This window comes from Dipodomys merriami, unplaced genomic scaffold, assembly GCF_024711535.1.
Source record: "Dipodomys merriami isolate MVZ:Mamm:240054 unplaced genomic scaffold, mDipMer1.0.p SCAF_10, whole genome shotgun sequence".
Lineage (NCBI taxonomy): Eukaryota > Metazoa > Chordata > Mammalia > Rodentia > Heteromyidae > Dipodomys > Dipodomys merriami.
Genome location: NW_027202271.1, coordinates 11,139,178 through 11,158,440, shown reverse-complemented (window position 1 = coordinate 11,158,440; position 19,263 = coordinate 11,139,178). Strand labels below are relative to the sequence as shown.

Genomic DNA, 19,263 nt, shown 5'->3' with positions numbered 1-19,263 from the left:
TATTCTAGTAGAAATGACCTAAATGTTGCCAGCCTCTGGTTAGTTAGGGATAGAGGAAGTACGTATATAAAGTAAACACATTCAAAACAGCCTGGTGAGCTTCATATGGAATCCTGGTACACTGACCATACATTGCCTTTTCTTTGTTCCAGTACTGAAGTTTAAACAGAGCCTCACACTTTCTGGCTTGCTTTTCTACTCATGGCTGGTACCTACCACTTGGTCTGGCCTCTGCTGATGGCTTTTGGCTGGTTAATTAGAGCTGAGAGTCTCAGATTTGTCTGTCTGTGTTGACTTTGATTCTCACAACTCAGTCTCTTGAGTAGCCAAGACTATAGGTGGGAGCCATTGGCACCCAACTAAATGGTCTTGGTTAGTAAACACATTATACTCATTTCTAGAATTGGATCTGTGGTCATTGTTTCTTTAGTGATAACATGCCTCTTGATTAGTCAGTAATAGTAGAGGAATTCAATAACAGGTTGGCCATGTGGTTACACTCTTGCAGTGAAGAGACTTTGGAATAAGTTTAGTGTTTTGCCCCTGCAAAACATCAAAACAAAAAGGGTCTTAGCTGCTGTTTGTTCTCCTAAAACTTAAATGGCCCAAACATAAAAGCTGGCCAAGCTAAACATTTCAAAATACTCAAAAAGCCCTGAGTGCGGGCATGGAACCTCCTGCCTCCACCCCAGCCTAGTTTCCCCAGTTCCAACCCACTTGCAGCTCCCTTGGTCCCTGGTAGGAGCAAAGCTTAATCTCCCCACCCCCCACCCATGGACCTGAATCAGGATAGGTGTCTTCTGATTGGTTGATTGGTATATATCTTATTTACATAGGGTATAACTTAATGAAACCAGGGTTCCAGATAAAATGCACTAGACCTTCACCAGTAGCTTGCTATCTGTTTCTTTTCTTTTCTTTTCTTTTCTTTTTTTTTGGGGGGGGGTCCGGTCATGGGGCCTGAACTCTGGGCCTGGGCGCTGTCCCTCAGCTCTTCAGCTCAAGGCTAGAGCTCTACCACTTGAGCCACAGCGCCACTTCCAGCTTTTTTCTTTTTCCTTATGTGGTGCTGAGGAATCGAACCCAGGGCCTCAGGCATGCAAGGCAAGTGCTCTACCACTGAGCTACCTTCCCAGCCCCTTGCTATCTGTTTCTTATCCTTCAATAAACTTCATTTCTTCTCACTAACCATTAGTTATCTGTGGATATCATTCATTAAAACCCAAACAAAACTTAATATCACTGCTTCCAGTAAGGTTGCAGTATGTCTTTGCTTTTAGTTGGGTAACCTTGGCCAACTCCTTCAATGTGTGTGTGTGTGTGTGTGTGTGTGTGTGTGTGTGTGTGTGTGTGTGTGTGTGTGTGTGTGTGTGTGTGTGTGTGTGTGTGTGTTGGTCCTCCTGGGGCTTGAACAGAGCCACTCTTAGCTTTTGTAGTGGTTAATTGGAGTTTCAGACTTTCCTACCTGGACTAGCTTTGAACTGCAATCCTCAGATCTCAGCCTCCTGAGTAGGTAGGTAGAATTATAGGCATGAGCCACTGGTGCCTGGGACTCATTCAACATTTTTTTTTGTCTGTAATGGAGGCTGAACTCTGGGCCTGGGCGCTGTTCCTCAGCTCTTCAGCTCAAGGCTAGTACCCTACCACTTGAGCCACAGCACCGTTTCTGCTTATGTGGCACTGAGGAATCGAACCCAGGGCCTCAGGCATGCAAGGCAAGCGCTCTACCACTGAGCCAACTTCCCAGCCCCTCATTCAACATTTTTATGGCTGACTTTCTCCTCACTTTCTTCTCTGCTCAGTTATCTAAGCTGCCTATCTCACTGAACTAAGCAATGACACTACTTGGACAAGTTTAAAAAGCTGTTTAGGATGATAATAGTCTGAAATCAGGTTTTGGGGGAGGTTTTAGATGAGTGGTTCTGAGCTTTGGCTTCACATCAGACTATTTCTGCTCCTCTAAAATCTATCTACCTCAGTGAGGCTATGACTAAATATACTAATATGGACCTTACATCAAAAGAGGGATTAATTTTTTTCTGCTTTATCCACCCATCTGCCCCAGATAGTAAAGCGAAATCTCAAACATTGGAAGACAGCCCCCAGACACCACAACAGGATCTGGTTAATAGAGCCTTTAGGGTTTTTTGTTTTTTTTTTTAAATTTTTTTTTGTGTCCGGTCATGGGGCCTGAACTCTGGGCCTGGGCGCTGTCCCTCAGCTCTTCAGCTCAAGGCTAGCGCTCTACCACTTGAGCCACAGCACCACTTCCGGCTTTTTTCTTTTTGCTTATATGGTGCTGAGGAATCGAACCCAGGGCCTCATGCATGCAAGGCAAGTGCTCTACCACTGAGCCACCTTCCCAGCCCAGCCTTTAGGGTTTTTAACAACAGGAAAGAGGAGGCCCATATACAACAGGCCTGGCAAACAAAGCTAAAGTATCAGATGCTAGCAACCAGAATCCCAAACCAGAAATCCTTATAGGCCCAACTCAGGTGTCCCTAAATGAATCAGTCAGTTCCAGACACTGAACAAAAGCCTGCCCTAACCCTAGACCACCATCAAAACCTGGCCCCTTCTATGCATAGTGCGGGCACTGGAAAATGGATTTCCCCTACAGGAGGCAGATCCCACCCTTGGATTCAACCACAGTTACCATGCCCCTTAACTGAGACAGCCGATCCCAGACTGCCTTTCCATCAAAGCAGCGGACAGAACCAATACAAGTGTTACTGGGATGGCACCAGGGAGAAAAATCTCTTTCCTCATAGACACCAGAGTCAGTCTATTTGTTCTCACTAAAATTTGCCAGGCCTCTCTAAAAAGGTCTCCTTCTCCATAATTGGAATGAAAGGAACCTGGGAGGTGTCCCCTTAAAACTCCTCCATCATATGATACTTTTGGGGATCCATTTTTTCTCCTCCCCTACCCCCCACCCACTGCTGGTTCCCTTTATTGGGTTGTGATCTTCACAACTTGGGAGCAGCCCTTTTTATCTCCTCTCCTTCCCCTCCCCCCCCCCCCGCCCCAATTCAAGGTATACACCCCAAAACGATATATCCTTCCCCAGTCAAGACCTCCCACCACCAAAACATCCCAAGTCACAAATTAACCCATCAGGAAGGGACATCCTTTAACCCTTCCATTACATCACACCACACTCCCATTCTCATTCCCTTGAAAGATTCCACCGAAATCATGGCTGTCCTGCAGTATCCCCTCTACCAAGAGGGACGGCGAGGCCTTAAACCTACAATTGACGGTCTCTTCAACTCTCATGAATCCCACTTATCAAGGAGCCTGATCTGGCTGACATTAGGCCTAGAAATCGGAAATAAGCCAGGACCCCCTCCCCTTCAGGGAATGTTCCAGAGATAAGCAAACCAGCCACAGGAATGAACTTGGCCATTAACTTCTGTTCTCATGTTTGCTTTCCTGTATCCCCCCTCCCCATCTAAACTTGACTGTGCAAACCTATAATGGGTGCTCAGATTTTGGCGGGGACTCCAAGCGTTTCACTTGGTCTGTGGATAGTCTCTTCATCTTTCCATGATACGCCCCACTCCCCCCTCCCCATAATACCTGCATAATATCATACCATAAAAAATTGCCAAACAAATCCTTCCATTTGATCCAAGATTTATGTGCAATTAATGTGGGCATCAAACCAATCTACCCCATTGTTCCAAACTCCCACATCCTCTTATCCTTAATTCTGGGACCACCTTCCTCGCAGTACTGGATCTCAAAGATGTCTTTTTCTCTATTCCCTTACATCCCACTCAGCAACCCCTTTTTGCTTTTACCTGGATGGACCCAGATTCACATTATACCTGGCAATTTACCTAGTCAGCTTTTCCCCAAGGATCTGACTTCCTTAAACTTAGCCCTGAGTAATATGTTGATGGCCTCCTCCTCTGTAGCGTGTCGCAGGATCTCTGTAAACAGCACCTCACCCTCCTCTTCAATCCTCTCTCTGATTGGGATTATAAAGGCCTCTAAGAAAAAGCCACAACTCCTTTCTTGGTGGGTCACATCTCTAGACTTCCACCTAAATACAGGGATGTAGATTGAGTCCACCTGAATGCAAAATAGCACTCTCAAAAAAATAACCTCTTCCTAAATCAAAACAGGAGGTCTTGTCCTTTCTTGAGCTCACTAGCTATTTCAGAATTTGGATCCCAAACTATTCCTTAACAGCCAAGCCCTCGTCTGAGGCCCCCATTGGGGACCCTAGTAAACCTCTCCCCTCTCCACAATCTCTGAACACCACCTTCTCTCTCAAACAAGCCGTATCTAAGCCCTCTGCCCTATCTCTACCCACCCCTCACAAAACCACTCATCTATACATCCACTCTGACAAAGAACAAGCTCTAGAACTTGAGGCCTACACCACTGCTGCCTCCTTCTTACCTATTTGTCAAAGCAACTACTGTGACAGACCCTTGAGGCACAATTCTTACCACTGGAAATGGCCCCATGGCTGGTAGAACTCATAGCACCAACTGGAGTCTTTACCCTACTCCACCTTAGCCAGAGATAGGGTAGTCAATATCTACACCAACTTAAAGTAGGATTGTAACATCATTCAGTCACATGCCCACCTAGGGCAGGAGTGTGGCTTCCTAACCACCAAAGGGGCTCTCTATGTGATACATGTGCTCTCCAAGAACCACTGGAGTCACAACAATAGATGCAAAAATAAACTATTGTCTTAACAAGGCAATATTTACTTCTGCTGAAGGGTACACCATCAACCATCCTCAAGGTGCCTCAAAAATGCCTTGTCTGTTCAACTTAATTGGATGAAGCTTCTACTCTTGACCCTGCTTAAATTCTGGGCTCTTCCCTATAAACCCCGAATGATTAGCCAGTTTGAGGCTTTGTGTGGAAGATTCCTGAGTCTCCCCAACCTCCCTGCTCTACCCTCCAACATCCCAAAACCACTTTTCCTCTGGCTTCTTATTCATTCTTATGGTCAAGAAGATGATGACAAAACATGTCATTCTATTTTAAGGATCTGCACTTTTTTTCTTCTAGAATTTTCTATGAATTAACAAAATGGAAATGAGTCTGCCAAAGGGGTTAACGATAACTTTACATCAATATAAAGAAATAGCTATTTATCAAGAAATAAAGGCTTACTGTTCATTAGCTTCACTTATTAGTGTGTGTGTGTGTGTGTGTGTGTGTGTGTGTGTGTGTGTGTGTGTGCATGCGCCAGTCCTGGGGCTTAAACTCAGGGCTGGGAACTGTCCCTGAGCTTGTTTGCTCAAAGCTAGCATTCTGTACTTCTGGATTTTTGATAGCTAATTGGAGATGAGTCTCATGCACTTTCCTGCTTGGGCTGGCTTTGAACTGTGATCCTCAGATCTCAGCCTCCTGAGATGCTGCGATTACAGGTGGTTCCCTCTTACTCTTGCTCCCAGATAGCAAGACCAACCTTTATCCTTACAGCAGGTCTCCTCACTGTTCTGGAAGCCAATGAGTTTGACTACCTGGAAATTTCAGTATTTCCTCCAGATAATCAGAACTACCTCATAGAGTTTAACCTCTCTTAAATAAGCTTTTTTACCTTTTGTCTGTTCTTCCTTCTGACCACAATGATTTCCTTAATTTCCGCTTGGTTGACCCTGATACATACCCCCCCCTTCAATTTCTATTTTCCCTTGATTAAGACCTGAGCTCATCGTCTCCCCACCACCAACCCCAACTTCTCTTCCTGCTACATACCTGTATTTATTTCTTGGACAGAAATTGGTTAGCTCACCCTTCTCTTCTTTTCTTTTGGACCAATACATCTGGTTGACCTGTATCAATCCAAATTTAAGCTGAGCAACGTCGTCTCTTCTCGGGCCTCACAGAGTAACAACTCGGTATGGGTGCTGAAGGCCCTTCTCTCACTAAAACAACAGCTCAAACCTCTTATCTCCTCCCCTGCCCACCTTCCTTCACTTGTCCAGGGGCCTCTGGCTTCAGGGGATCTAATCTCCTGTGCCCCCTTATATATTCAGCACCCCCCCTTCCCTCCATCTGTTCCAGTGGGCATCCTCTTTACCTCCTGCAAGCAAATTCTATCTCTTCCTCCTTCTATCCTTTCAAACTCGGATGCCACAACCACGAGCCGTGGGGAGCTCCCAACATGTCCTACCCTAGTCCCCATACACCCCATCACCCATACTTCATACTTCTCTCTTACCAGCTCCTCTACTACCACTTCTGTGCCTTCTGTCAAGGCTGCCTTCTGGTCTTTCCCATGTCTGTCGGGAATATCCAAAACATCCTAGCAATCCTCTTGTCAACTTCTTTCTCCAACATCTGTCTTCCTTTAGTTTTCATCACACTCTCAAGTTGTGGGAAACCCCGTCCCATCATCTGCCTCCCTCCAGCTCTGACCCCTCACGATCGTATGACCATCGTCCCCCTTCCCTTCCTGTGAAAGAGTACAGGTACATGCATATAGGATTCAGTCCTTCATTGATTTTGACCCGCTTGCATGCTTCGTACCCCACACAAGGGTGTCTTCTTCTTCTGTGGAACCCAGTCTTACGCCTGCTTGCTCACAAACTGGATGGGTGTTTGTACCCTTATCGTCCTGCTCTGGCCTGTCTCCTATACTGTCAGCCCAGACCCCATCCCCATTCCCCTCACTCAGCACATCAGATTTCACGGACAGCCGAGCCTGCCTGTCCCTCTTAATTTTAGGATTTGGTGTTCTGGCAGGGGTGGCCCCAGCTTGGCTGGTCTTGGAGACTTTATCCACCACATCCAATGCCTCTTGGAAGCTCTAAAGGACAACCAAAATGACACAACAATCCAACTATCAGCCTTACAGGCCCGAATCACGTACTTGGCAGCCAGCTGTGCTACAAAACAGACAAGGTCTCGAATTCCTCATGACTCTTCTTTTGCCAGTCCTGGGGCTTGAACTCTGGGCCTGGGCACTGTCTCTGAGCTTCTTTTGCTCAAGTCTAGCACTCTATCATTTGAGCCACAGTGCCACTTCCAGCTTTTTTGAGTGGTTTATTGGAGATAAGAGTCTCACCATTTCCTGCCCAGGCTGGCTTCAAACTGTCATCCTCAGATTTCAGCCTCTTGATTAGCTAGGATTACAGGTGTGAGCCACCAGTGCCTGGCTGGTTTTATGCCTCTTGTGTGGGAAAGACTGCTGCTCCTATGACAACAAATCCAGGCTAGTCAGGGGAAGGGATCAAGTAGCTCCAGGACAGGGACAGAACATTCACCCCTCAACAGAATATAGGCCTCTATACATCCCCTCTACCCATGGGACAGCCCCTTTTATAATTCCCCTTATTTTCCAAGTTCTTCTCTTTTATTTTTTTCTGCCCTGCTTAATCAACCTCCTTCAGGAATTTTTACAACACCAAATGACAGCCATTTCAAAGGCCCCCACCTTTGGATAGCTCAAGGAGGAAATCCCTGCTGCATTTATCCCAGACTCCAGAGGCCTCTCCAGCCCAAACCCAGCTAGAGGGACAATGTCACCCCTTTCTCTATAGACCTGAACAAGCGCCTTATGACACCAGGCTTCACCACCATAGGCACTTTAGGGACTTTCCACTGCTGGGAACGCTCACCACAACTGGACCAAAGTCTCAGTTTCCTGTAACAAACGACTCCCAGACACATCAGTCAGCCACAGTTCTGTCTCCCCCAACAGCCTCACTCCTGCTCCTTCTGCTCACCACCTTCTTCTTTTTTTTTTTTCTTCAAAATTTTTATTGTGATTAAGTGGTTACATAATTTCCCAAATTTCACAGTATTGTGGGATCGTGATGCTTAGTTAAAGTCATAAACATATTCTAACTTTCATGGGGCAAATTGTCTATCATGGTCTACAACCTTTATGAGTTCTATTCTGCTCATCTTCTTAAAACCCCACAGCTTATGCATGAAGAAGTTCTCTCTCCCAGCTAAGCCAGGATGCTAAAAGTCCCTCTCAGATTTTCAATATATGCTACCTATCCACCATGGTGACGCACAGTTGTACTTCTAGCTACTCACGAGGCTGAAATCTGAACATTCAGCCCAGGCAGAAAGTTTGTGAAATTCTTACCTCCAATTAACCACCACAAAACCAGAAGTGGTGCTGTGGCTCAAAGTTGTAGAGTGCTAGACTTGAGTGAAAAAGCTCAGGGACAGTGTCCAGGCCCTGAGTTCAAGCCCCATGACACACACACACACACACACACACACACACACACACACACACACACACACACACACACACACACACACACACACACACACACACACACACACACACACACACACACACACACACACACACACACACGCTGCCTATCATTGAGCTCACTCCTGACTTTGTCTCTGATTCCTCCTGTAACTCTTGAGCAATTTTTTTTCTTTTTTGTCGATTGTGGGGCTTGAACTCTGGGCCTGGGCTCTGTCCCTTAGCTCTTCAGCTCAAGGCTAGCACTCTACCACTTGAGCCACAGCACCACTTCGGGCTTTCTGATGGTTTGTTGGAGATAAGAGTCTCATGGGCCGGGCGCTGGTGGCTCATGCCTGTAATCCTAGCTACTCAGGAGGCTGAGATCTGAGGATCGCGGTTCAAAGCCAGCCCAGGCAGGAAAGACTGTGAGACTCCTATCTCTAATAAACCACTAGAAAACCGGAAGTGGCACTGTAGCTCAAGTGGTAGAGCGCTCGCCTTGAGCTGAAGAGCTGAGGGACAATGCCCAGGCCCAGAGTTCAAGCCCCATGACCGACAAAAAAAAAAAGAGTCTTATGGATTTTCCTGCCTGGGCTGGCTTGGAACTGTGATACTCAGATCTCAGCCTCTTGAGTAGCTAGCAGTACAGGCATGAGCCACCAGCGCCCGGCTTTGAGCAATTTTCTTAGAGTTTGTCTCACTGAACTAAGCTGTGAAAATACTTGGACAAGTTTGAAAAGCTATTTAGTATAATAGTCAATCAGGGTTGGAGAAGGGTTTTAGATTACGCATTCTAAGCATTGGCTTAACATCAGACTATCTGACTATCTCCTGTTCCCCTAAAATCTACTAGTGACCAGTCTGTCTCCAAGTATTCAGATTTAGTTGATGAGGCATAGAGACCAAATGTAGGAATTAAACACCAATGAATGAGCCAAGCACCGGTGCCCGTGTCTGTACTCTTAGCTACTCAGGAGGCTGAAATCCAAAGATCATGGTCTGAAGCCAGCCTAGGCCAGACAGTGCATGATACTCTTATCTCCAATTAACTTTTTCTTTTTTTTTTTTTAAAGCTAGAAGTGGAGCTCAAGTGGTAGAGTGCTAGCCTTGAGCAAAACAGTTCAGGGACAGCTTCCAGTCCCTGAGTTTGAGCCCCAGTACTAGCACCCTTCCACCAATCAATCAACCTATGTATCTATCTATCTGTCTATGCAAAAGGAGTGCTTCTGCTACACAGTGGTTTCAATTTTAACGAAAGAGAGCAGAAATTATAAGAGAAGCCGTGCATTGGTGGCTTATGCCTGTTATCCTAGCTACTCCGGAGGCTGAGGTCTTGAGGATCACAGTTTGAAACCAGCCCTGCCAGAAAAGTCCCCTTGAGACCCTTATCTCCAATTAACCACTCAAAAACCACAAATGGCACTGTAGCTCAAAGTGGTAAAGTGCTAATCTTGAGCAAAAGAGCTCAGGAACAGCGCCCAGGACCTGAGTTCAAGCCCCATGACTGACCAAAAAACAAAACAAAACAAAATTATAAGTTGATTTCCAGTGTTGCTTCATGAAATCTTAGTCACATCCGATTAGAAGCCTGGCTGACTTTTCTCCTGGATTGTACTAAACCAACCTGTTACCCACATCATGGAACCACAACCTCCGGTTACAATTTATAGCCGGAATTTTCCCAGGTGCCGAAGCCTGTCAGTGATACAACCCAGGCCACATGAAGATTTAATGTGAGGGTCTCAGTTTCCATTTCCTAGGAGTGGTAAAGACTGGAAAAGAGGAACAATGGAAAGGAAAGGGAAGGGACAGCCTGTGGCCCCAGGTACAGAAGAAGGAAGAGAGACTGGAGAGAATACGGAGGAAAACATCAGCTTAATTTATTGAGCTGGGGTTTTGTTTAAAAGCTGCACAATGGTAGCTAGAGGAATTCAGGGCTCTCCTGCCTCAGCTTCCTGAGTGTTAGCATTACAAGTGTGTACCACCACACTCGGCTCTGCTTGACCCTTTTCTTTCCTCTTCTGTCCTCTCCTCCTTTGCCCTCACCTTCCCTCCACCTCTTCTCTTTGTCCCTCTACCCAAGTCCATTGGCAACATCTAATATCAGAGTTCCACTTAAAATCTGTATTTCTAGCATTTCATTTTTGTTGTTGTGCTGGTCCTTAGGGCCTGGGTGTTATCCCTAAGTTTTTTTGCGCAAGGCTAGCACTCTACCACATTAGACACAGTTCTACATCTGGCTGTTTTAGCACTTAAACGGAGACATGAGCCTCATGGACTTTCCTCCCCAGGCTGGTTTCGAACCACAACCCTCAGATCTCAGTCTCCTAAGTAGGTAGGATTAACAGCACCCAGCCTTAGCATTTCTTGATTTTAAGAAAACAACAAAAGACCAATGACAAGATCTGGCTTATTAATATTGCTCACTGGAGAGGACTAGATGGGATATGATTTCTCTATTTTCTTTTTTAAAAATTTTTATTTATTTTTTATTGTGAAAATACTGTACAGAGGGGTTACAATTACATGCACAACATAATGAGTACAATTCTTATCAAGCATTGTAGCCTCCTCCTTTGTTTCCCCTTCCCATCCTCCCGATCGATTTCTCTATTTTCTTATGTCCTTTCATTTTTGCTCATTGACCTTGCCTATCTGGGCACTGCCGCCCTCAGTCTTAACCTTTAATCGAAATCTGTAGATCTTAAGGTTGGTTGTACTTTTGGATTCCCTGGAGAGCATTTAAAATACCCATCCTTGGATCCTATCCCAGATTCATTAAGTCAGAAACTTATGTGGGTGCCTTCCTCTTATAGTTATTCCTTTTTTTTTTCTTTTTTAAGCACCCCAGGTAATTCCTATGTCTAGTTTGAACAGAAGACTACTGGTCTTCTAAGTCAACTACTCAAAGAGATACATCTATACGCCATTTCCTGATTGTTGAAGGGAACCTTTAACAAAGTCTAATATCAGAGGACTTTAGAACTGAGAGATCTGTGAGGCAGCCTCAGTTAACCCAGGCTTCTTGGGACTCAGAAAGAAGAAAGGAAGTGTTCAAGCCTATACCTATACCTGTTATTCAAGTTTGAATTATAAGGTCTTTCATTGCCTTTTGACTTTTCAAGTAAAGGTATATTTTAAAGGTTTCTTTTTCCATGACTTCTCTTTATATGCACCACCTTGTGATACTTTCAATTTCTCAGTATTTTTGTTTTCCTAGAGTATTTTGTTTAGGAGCTAACTGTAATAGTCTATCAAGGGCTTAAAAACTAATCAACATTCACATCCTGGTGGCTCACACCTGTAACCCTAGCTTACTCAGGAGGCTGAGATCTGAGGTTCAAGGTTAGAAGCCAGCTGGGCCAGGAAAGTCTGTGAGAGTCTTATCTCCAATTAACCAATAGAAAGCTGGAAGTGGGCTGGGACTCGAGTGGTAGAATGCCAGCTTTGAGGGGAAAAAACTAACAGACAAGCACCTAGACCCTGAGTTTAGGACCTAATACTGGCACACACACACACACACACACACACACACACACACACACACATAAGATAACCAACAAAATTCCCATCTGTTGCTTTAATTAATTAATTAACTAATTAATTTATTTATCATGGCACTGGGGATTGAGCCCAGGGCATTAAGCATGGTAAACAAGCACTATATCACTAAGCTAAATCTCCAGCCCCATCTGTTGCTTTTTATTCAAGAGCAATCATTAAAGAACAAAGCTACCATTAGAATGAAAACATATGCATGCAAAGAAAAAGAATTTTCTTAGAGGTGAAAATAGTCAAAAGTTCTTTTCAACTCCCCAGGTCCTTAACAATGATTTAAGTCTATTTTCAGTTGGTAAGAAAAAAAATATTAATCCTCACACTAATAAACTCACAAGTTTTTGTTTGTTTTTTTGTCAGTCATGGGGCTTGAACTCTAGGCCTGGATGCTGTCCCTGAGCTCTTCAGCTCAAGGCTAGCACTCTACCACACTTGAGCCACAGTGCCACCTCTGGCTTTTTCTGTTTATTTGGTGCTGAGGAATTGAACCCAGGGCCTCATGCATGTGAGGCAAGCACTCTACCACTGAGCCACTTTCTTAGCCCCTTTTTGTTTGTTTTTTAATGTCATCTGTGGTTTATCTTCCTACATCTAGAGTTACAGGTGGACTTAGATTCTGGAGTTTCTGTCTTAAAGAAATCAGAGTCATTTCAAAACATCTACATATAAATATTACTTCCCAGATCTCCTGGGTTGGGCATATTGACAATAGACCCTTAAAAGATCTTATAGGAATCTGAACAGAAGTAGAATCAGGGAACAGTAAGAGCAGGGTCTGGGAGCTCATAGACAAATGAGGCGCCATGGGCTATCTAGGAAGTTAGCCGATCCCATGCAGAGATGGAAGAGAACTTCCTGTAACTGGGCTTTTCTTCCTCCTGCCCTTCTGGCCAGATAGTTCTTTGTTGGGGGTGTTTAGCAGCATTCCTAGCTTATGTTCACTTCATGGCTATAGCAACGCTGTACTTCTAACAGCCAAAAAATGTTCCTAGCTCAGACCCCCAGCTTCAGTACAAGTGTCTCTGCGCTTGTGGACATCATGCCAAGAATTCTTCAACATTCCAGGCTTAGTGGCCAGGGTACCAATAAAAAAATACTTTTTCCATTTATACAAGACTTTACGGTTTTAAATGTGTTTTCACCTGAAACTCAGTGTGCACAGAGTAAGTGGAAAACAAATCAAGTAACAAACTTAATGAAAATGATGAGTGGTGGTTCTGGCTTCACATTCTCCCTTTTATTTTGTGCTTAGATCATGGAATATGTTTTCTTCAGGCAGATCATAAATGTTTGTTTGCTTGTTTCTTTATTGTGCAGGTACTGGGGCTTGACTACAGGGGCTGAGTACTGTCCTTTAGCTTTTTTTTTGCTTTACCACGTGAGCCATGGATTCACTTCCAGCTCTTTTGGTGGTTAGTCGAGGACAAGCAGAAAAGGTCAAAAGCTATGTACATGTGACTGTATAAGATGATGTTAAGTGAAATGAACCCCAAGATAGGGACACAAGAGGTTTTGTCTTTCTTGCTATTGTTTTTAATATATTTATAATGTGCTATGTGATTTTTTTTTGTTTCTTTTGTATGTTCTTCTCCCATGGTACAACCCCTGTTTTTACTGGATTTGATTCCAGTGACCTGCATCTTGTATATACATTTTTTTCTAAATTGGGGAAGGGAAGGGAAATAACAAAATGCTGAAATAAGGATACAGGTTCATCCATTGTAGCAATGAGATGTACAAGACACTATGTTAAAAATGAACTTTACAACTTCGGGAGGGGGGTGGAGGGAGGAAGGAGTTGGGGAGGTGGGGAGGGAAGGGATGGTAAAAGAAAAACAAACAAAGGAGGGGGTAACAATGCTCATTACCTTCCTTCAATGTACTCATTACCTTCCTCTGGAACCGCTCTGTATAGTATCTTTACAATAAAAGATATATATTTAATAAAAAAAATCTTATGGACTTTTCTGCCCTGTCTGTCTTTGAATCACAATCCTTAGACTTCAGCCTTCTGAGTAGCTTGGATGACAGGATTGAGCCTTGGATGTACATTGTCTTTAACAGAAATAGAAAAGCTGACTTAGGAGATCAGGTGATGTGTTCAGGTTCAAGGAAGCAGCGACCGAGGCAATGGTGGAGAGGTTGGCTGGCAGCCAGAGCTGGGAAAGAACTTATGGAAAATTTTCTGAGCAGGAAAGAATCTGAGAGACCATCTCCCCATCTTGTTCTCTCTTTTCATAGAAGAAAAAACAGTCCCCCAAAGCCCCCCCCTCCCCCAACGTGTGACATAGTAAGTGGCTTTGTCATTATCAAGTAGTATTTAGAAGGGCGATCTTAGTCTAGATTTAGGAAATGAAAAAGGGTGGGAAAGATCAGAGAGATGCCTGTAAGATGAAACCCAACCCCACAGGCTTGAAACCCTAAAAGGAAAAGATCTGGAATATGTGGAGCCAAAAGAGTTCTCCCGTGATGAGGGTGGAGGAGGAAGGGAGCGGTTAGGAGGTCTGGAGACTGCCAAGGAAGAAGCCCTGAGGACAAGCCGGGGGAGGCTCAGATTCTAAGAAAATGAAAACTAAGAAAAGTAAGCTACTTGCTTTGATTAGGTAGCAACTGAAAGCAAAAGAGGAGTTAGCCTAAAGCTGGTGGCTCACACCTATAATCCTAGCTACTCAGGAAGCTGAGATCCTGAGGCTTGTGGTTCAAGGCCAGCCCAGACAGGAAAGTCTATATCTCCCAATTAGCCACTAAAAAGCCAGAAGTGGAGCTGTGGCTTATGTTGTAGGGACAATTTCCAGGTCCTAAGTTTAAGCCACAGTACCAGACCCCTCAAAAAAAAAAAAAAAAGACTATAGCAAGGAACAGACATGTTCTATGCCGAATAAACTGTAATTTGTAACCTATTATAAATGTTGAGAGATAGGTAATAACTGTGCTAAAGTTGACATCAAATCTTCACAATTGACCCCAGTCTGCCTTTTAATTAATTACATAGTCTGATCAGTATTTATCTGCCAGTGAAACTGTACTCCTTTCTTTCTTAAATTCATCGGCACTTCTTGCATCTATGGGTTGGTCACTGGGTCCTTGCTCTGAGAAGTATCATCTAAGATCTCAGCTCTACCTCTCCTTCCCACCAGGCAGTCATGAAGTTCCAGAAAGAATGATCGGGATTAGTTACAGCAAGAATGATTGTGGCCCCCTCAAGCAGTTAATCAAGCATTATTGGTAATGGTGTAGCACCATTGTTACTGTCAGAACTCAGGATAGAGAATGATGTCTTAATGAAGAAAAAAATGGGTGAAAAGAATAACCCAATGTCTGGGATGATTTTTGTGTTTTTAACTGTACGCAGACTTTTAAAATTCGGACTCATTCTTTTGTTTTACAGATATTTACTGAGTGTCTACCAAGTGTCAGGCACCATATCTATGTCCATTGAAGAGCTCTGCGAGGCCAATAGAGGACCTTGTGCCCAGTGACCGTCTTTGCTTGTGGAAATAACAGGTGACTTTGACCTTTTTTTAAAGGTCATTTTACTCCATTTGTGAAATTGTACTTTTTACAACACCTTATTCTCTTTTTCTTTCCTTCCTTCCCTACTTTTCCTTCCTTCTTCCCTTCCCTTCCTGTCCTTTTCACTATCCTTATCTTCTTTAGTGCCAGCACTGGGGCTTGGATTCAAGGTCTTGCATGCTCACTCAGCTTTTTGCTCATGGCAGGATGTTGCTCTACCAGTTGAGTCACACTCTACTTCCAGCTTTTTGCTGGCTAATTGGAGAGAAGAGTCTCCTGAGTAGCTGGGATTACAAGCATGAGGCATTGGCACCTAGCTACCTTATTTATTAATTTATTAACAAGGAACAACTATATTTTTTTTAAAATGCACTTCTCTTCTTCAAAATACCTCCAATATGATATACTATGATAAAAGTAGGTTTAAAAGAATCTAAATTCCCAATATTAATTTAAAAAATAAAGGGGTTGGGGAAAGAAGGAAGGGAAAAGAAAGTAAAAGCAAAGCCAAAATCAAGCAAACAAAACAAAAGGAAAAAAAGCAAGCTGGAAGAAATGCATTAAGATCTAACAGTGGCCCATTTTCAGGTGATGGAATTTTCTTTTACAACGTTTATTCTAAAGATTCTACACTGAGCTTGTGTTCCTCTTACAATAAGGAAAAAAAAAATCCTGGCACTGGTAATCATATCTGTAAACCTAGCTACTTAGGAGGAGAGATCAATAGATTACAGTTCCAAGGCCAGTCTAGGCAGGAATGTCTGAGAGACTCTTTTTTTTTTTTTTTTTTCCCCAGTTCTGGGGCTTGAACTCAGGGCCTGGGCACTATGCTAGTTGCTAGCTCTCTACCAGTTGAGCCACAGCACCATCTCTGCTTTTTTCTGTTTATGTGGTACTGAAAAACCTAGGGCTTCATGCATGCTAGCAAGCACTCTACCACTAAGCCACATTCCCAGCCCTCTGTGAGACTCTTTTGTCCAATTATCCGGAGCTGTACTTGAAGTGGTAGAGCCATAGCCTTGATAAAAATAAAAATAAAAGCTCAGCTAGGTGCTGGTGGCCTATTCCCATAATCCTATCTACTCAGGAGGCTGAGATCTGAGGATCAAGGTTCAAAGCCAGTCCAGGCAGGAAAGTCCCTGAGACTCTTATCTCCAATAAACCACCAGAAAGCCGCAAGTGGTGCTGTGGCTCAAGTGGTAGATTGCTCGCCTTAAGCTGAAGAACTGAGGGACAGAGCTTAGGCCCAGAGTTCAAGCCCCACGACATACAAAAAATAAATAAAAAACAAAAGCTCAGAGATAGGACCTGAGTTTAAGCCCCAGTATTTGCACACACACACATACACACACCAGGTTCTGGTGGCTCACACCTGTAATTCTAGCTACTCAGGAGACTAAGATCTGAGGATCGTGATTTGAAGCCAGCCTGGTCAGGCAGGAAAAGTTTGTGAGATTTCTATCTCCAAATAACCACCAAAAAACTGGAAGTGGAGCTGTGGCTCAAGTGGTAGAATACTAGCCCTGAGCACAAAAAAGTGACAGTGCCCAGGACTTGAGTTCAAGCCCCAGGACTTTCTCTCTTTTTCTTTCTCTCTCTTTTTCTATCTCTGTCTGTCTCTGTCTCTGTCTCTGTCTCTGTCTCTCTCTCACACACACACACACATAATTTGACTAGAATATCTCTCAGTGGTAGAACACTTGGCTAGCAGCATGTGTAAGGCCCTGAGTTTGACCCTTAGTACTGAAAAGAAATACGTTGCAAGCTGGGCATCAGCAGCTCATGCCAGTTATCCTAGCTACTAAGGCTGAAATCTGAGAATCTCAGTTCAAAGCCAGCTCAGGCAGGAAAGTCTGTGAAAATCTTTTCTCCAATTAGCTACCCAAAAAGCTGCAAGTGGAGCTGTGGGTCAAGTGATAGAGACTAGTTTTGAGCGAAAAATGCTCAGGGACCATGCCCAGGCCAAATTCAAGCCCCATGACTGGCACACACAAAATAAAAGTGTTGTAGAAGTTTTAAAGAATCCTGAAACCAAGGAGGTTTCATTAGATGGAAATTGTGAAGGAAAAAGGAAAAATGTATGGCCTGAATGTGGAAAGAAGAGAATACCTGAAAAAAGAATCTTTCTATGGCCAGGCGCTGGTGGCTCATGCCTGTAATCATAGCTACTCAGGAGGCTGAGATCTGAGGATCGCGGTTCAAAGCCAGCCCGGGCAGGAGAGACCGTGAGACTCCTAACTCCAATAAACCACCAGAAAACCGGAAGTGGCGCTGTAGCTCAAGTGGTAGAGTGCTCGCCTTGAGCTGAAGAGCTGAGGGACAGCGCCCAGGCCCAGAGTTCAGGCCCCACGACTGACCAAAAAAAAAAAAAGAATCTTTCTACAGTACATTCTAAGAGTCCTTAAAATATCAATAAATAAGAGGCACATTGAAGTTCTGACTCTTAACAAGGTTACAATCATCTCTCTTGTTATTTTATGTTGTTTTTGGTGGTTCTAGATTTGACCTCAGGGTCTCCTATGTGCTATGCAGGAGCTCTACCACTTGACTCATGCCTCTGCTCCAATTTCTTTGGGCAATCAGACAAAATGTCAAAATGTTACCAAAGAAGATTTTCCAATCGAACCATACAAAAGAATTCTTAGCCAAGGACTGGTGGATCATTGCTTGTAATACTACTCCAGAGATCTGAGGCTCCAAGTTTGAAGCCAGCCCAGGGTAGAGAAAGTTCATAAGACTCCTATCTCCAATGAAACCCGCCCCCCCCCCAATAAAAGGGGGCAGAGCTGTGGCTCAAGGGACAGCACCCAGGCCCTGAGTTCAAACCTAAGTATTAGAGCGCATACATACATTACCTGTTACAATTCTCATTGCACTTCTGAGTTGTTTTATCACAGTCCCATTGCCAAACTTAAGTGTCCCAGTGGGGTGGCCATATAAATATTCTTTCCTTTTTTTTTTTGTCAAGGGGCTTGAACTCATGGCCTGGGTACTGTCCCTGAACTTTTTTGCTCAAAGCTAGTGCTCTACCACTTTGAGCCACAACTCCATTTCCAGTTTTTAGGTGGTTAATTGGAGATAAGAGTCTCACAGACTTTCCTGTCTGGGCTGGCTTTGATGACAATCCTCAGATCTCAGCCTCCTGAGAAGGTAGGATTACAGGTGTTTTGATTTTTGAAGCACATCTTACTATGCTGTCTAGACTAACCTCCAACTTGGTAGGTAGCACAGGCTGGCCTCTAACATGAGATCTCTTTGGTTCACTGCTGGGATTACAAGAGTGTACCACCATGCCCAGCTTTCATACCTGGCTTGTCCTTACTTTTGAAGTTGCATCTGGTTCTGTGCTATCTTCTTTTTGCTTAGTGACATCATGCCCCTGAACTGTTTCTTATATTCTGTTGGTGATCCCTATGAAACTTAAAACCACAATTATCCATGTCAGAGAACATGTGAACTCTGGTAATCTTTCATTTCTGATGAGGAAATAAGAGTAGCAGGTGGATCGGCCCCAATCCCTGGGTATGAGTTTTAAATTCCCTAATTCCCTGACGTGGAGTGATTTCATCAAAGAGATTGACTTAATCTCTTGCAGTGGACGGCTAAACAGCTTGCTAAATTTCAAAATAAAATTTGTTCTTTGCCTGCTAGTCCACCAGGTTGGAAGTTGATCCTTCCAGTGATGCCATTTATTGAGGAAGGATTTGTGGTTTTTATTCAACTGGGATTGATGCATCTGAAGTGTTTTGTGTCCCTGCTATCTGTGTTCAGCTATATGTGTCCAAGGATCTGATATGGTAAAATAACTGAATCATTTTTTCGTGCCAGCAATGGGGCTTGGACTCAGGGCCTGGGCTTAAACTCAGAAACTTGGCACTGTCTCTGAGTGTTTTCACTCAAAGCTAGGGCTCTATTGAGTCACAGTTCCCCTCTATGGCCTTTTGCTGATTAATTGAAGATAATAGTCATCCAGACTTTCTTACCTGGGCTGGCTT

The 19,263-nt window shown here is 44.0% G+C and overlaps 1 protein-coding gene across 5 annotated transcripts in view; it reads left to right on the top strand.

Annotated features, from left to right (window-relative positions):
- The window catches only part of Slc38a1 (solute carrier family 38 member 1), a 73,108-nt gene that overhangs the window by 6,120 nt on the left and 47,725 nt on the right, over positions 1–19,263 (top strand). For all 5 annotated transcript variants that reach the window (XM_070039378.1, XM_070039372.1, XM_070039381.1 and 2 more), the window contains one exon: positions 15,144–15,259. The gene's annotated coding sequence lies outside the window, so the exon portion shown is untranslated. The remainder of the gene's footprint in view (positions 1–15,143; positions 15,260–19,263) is intronic.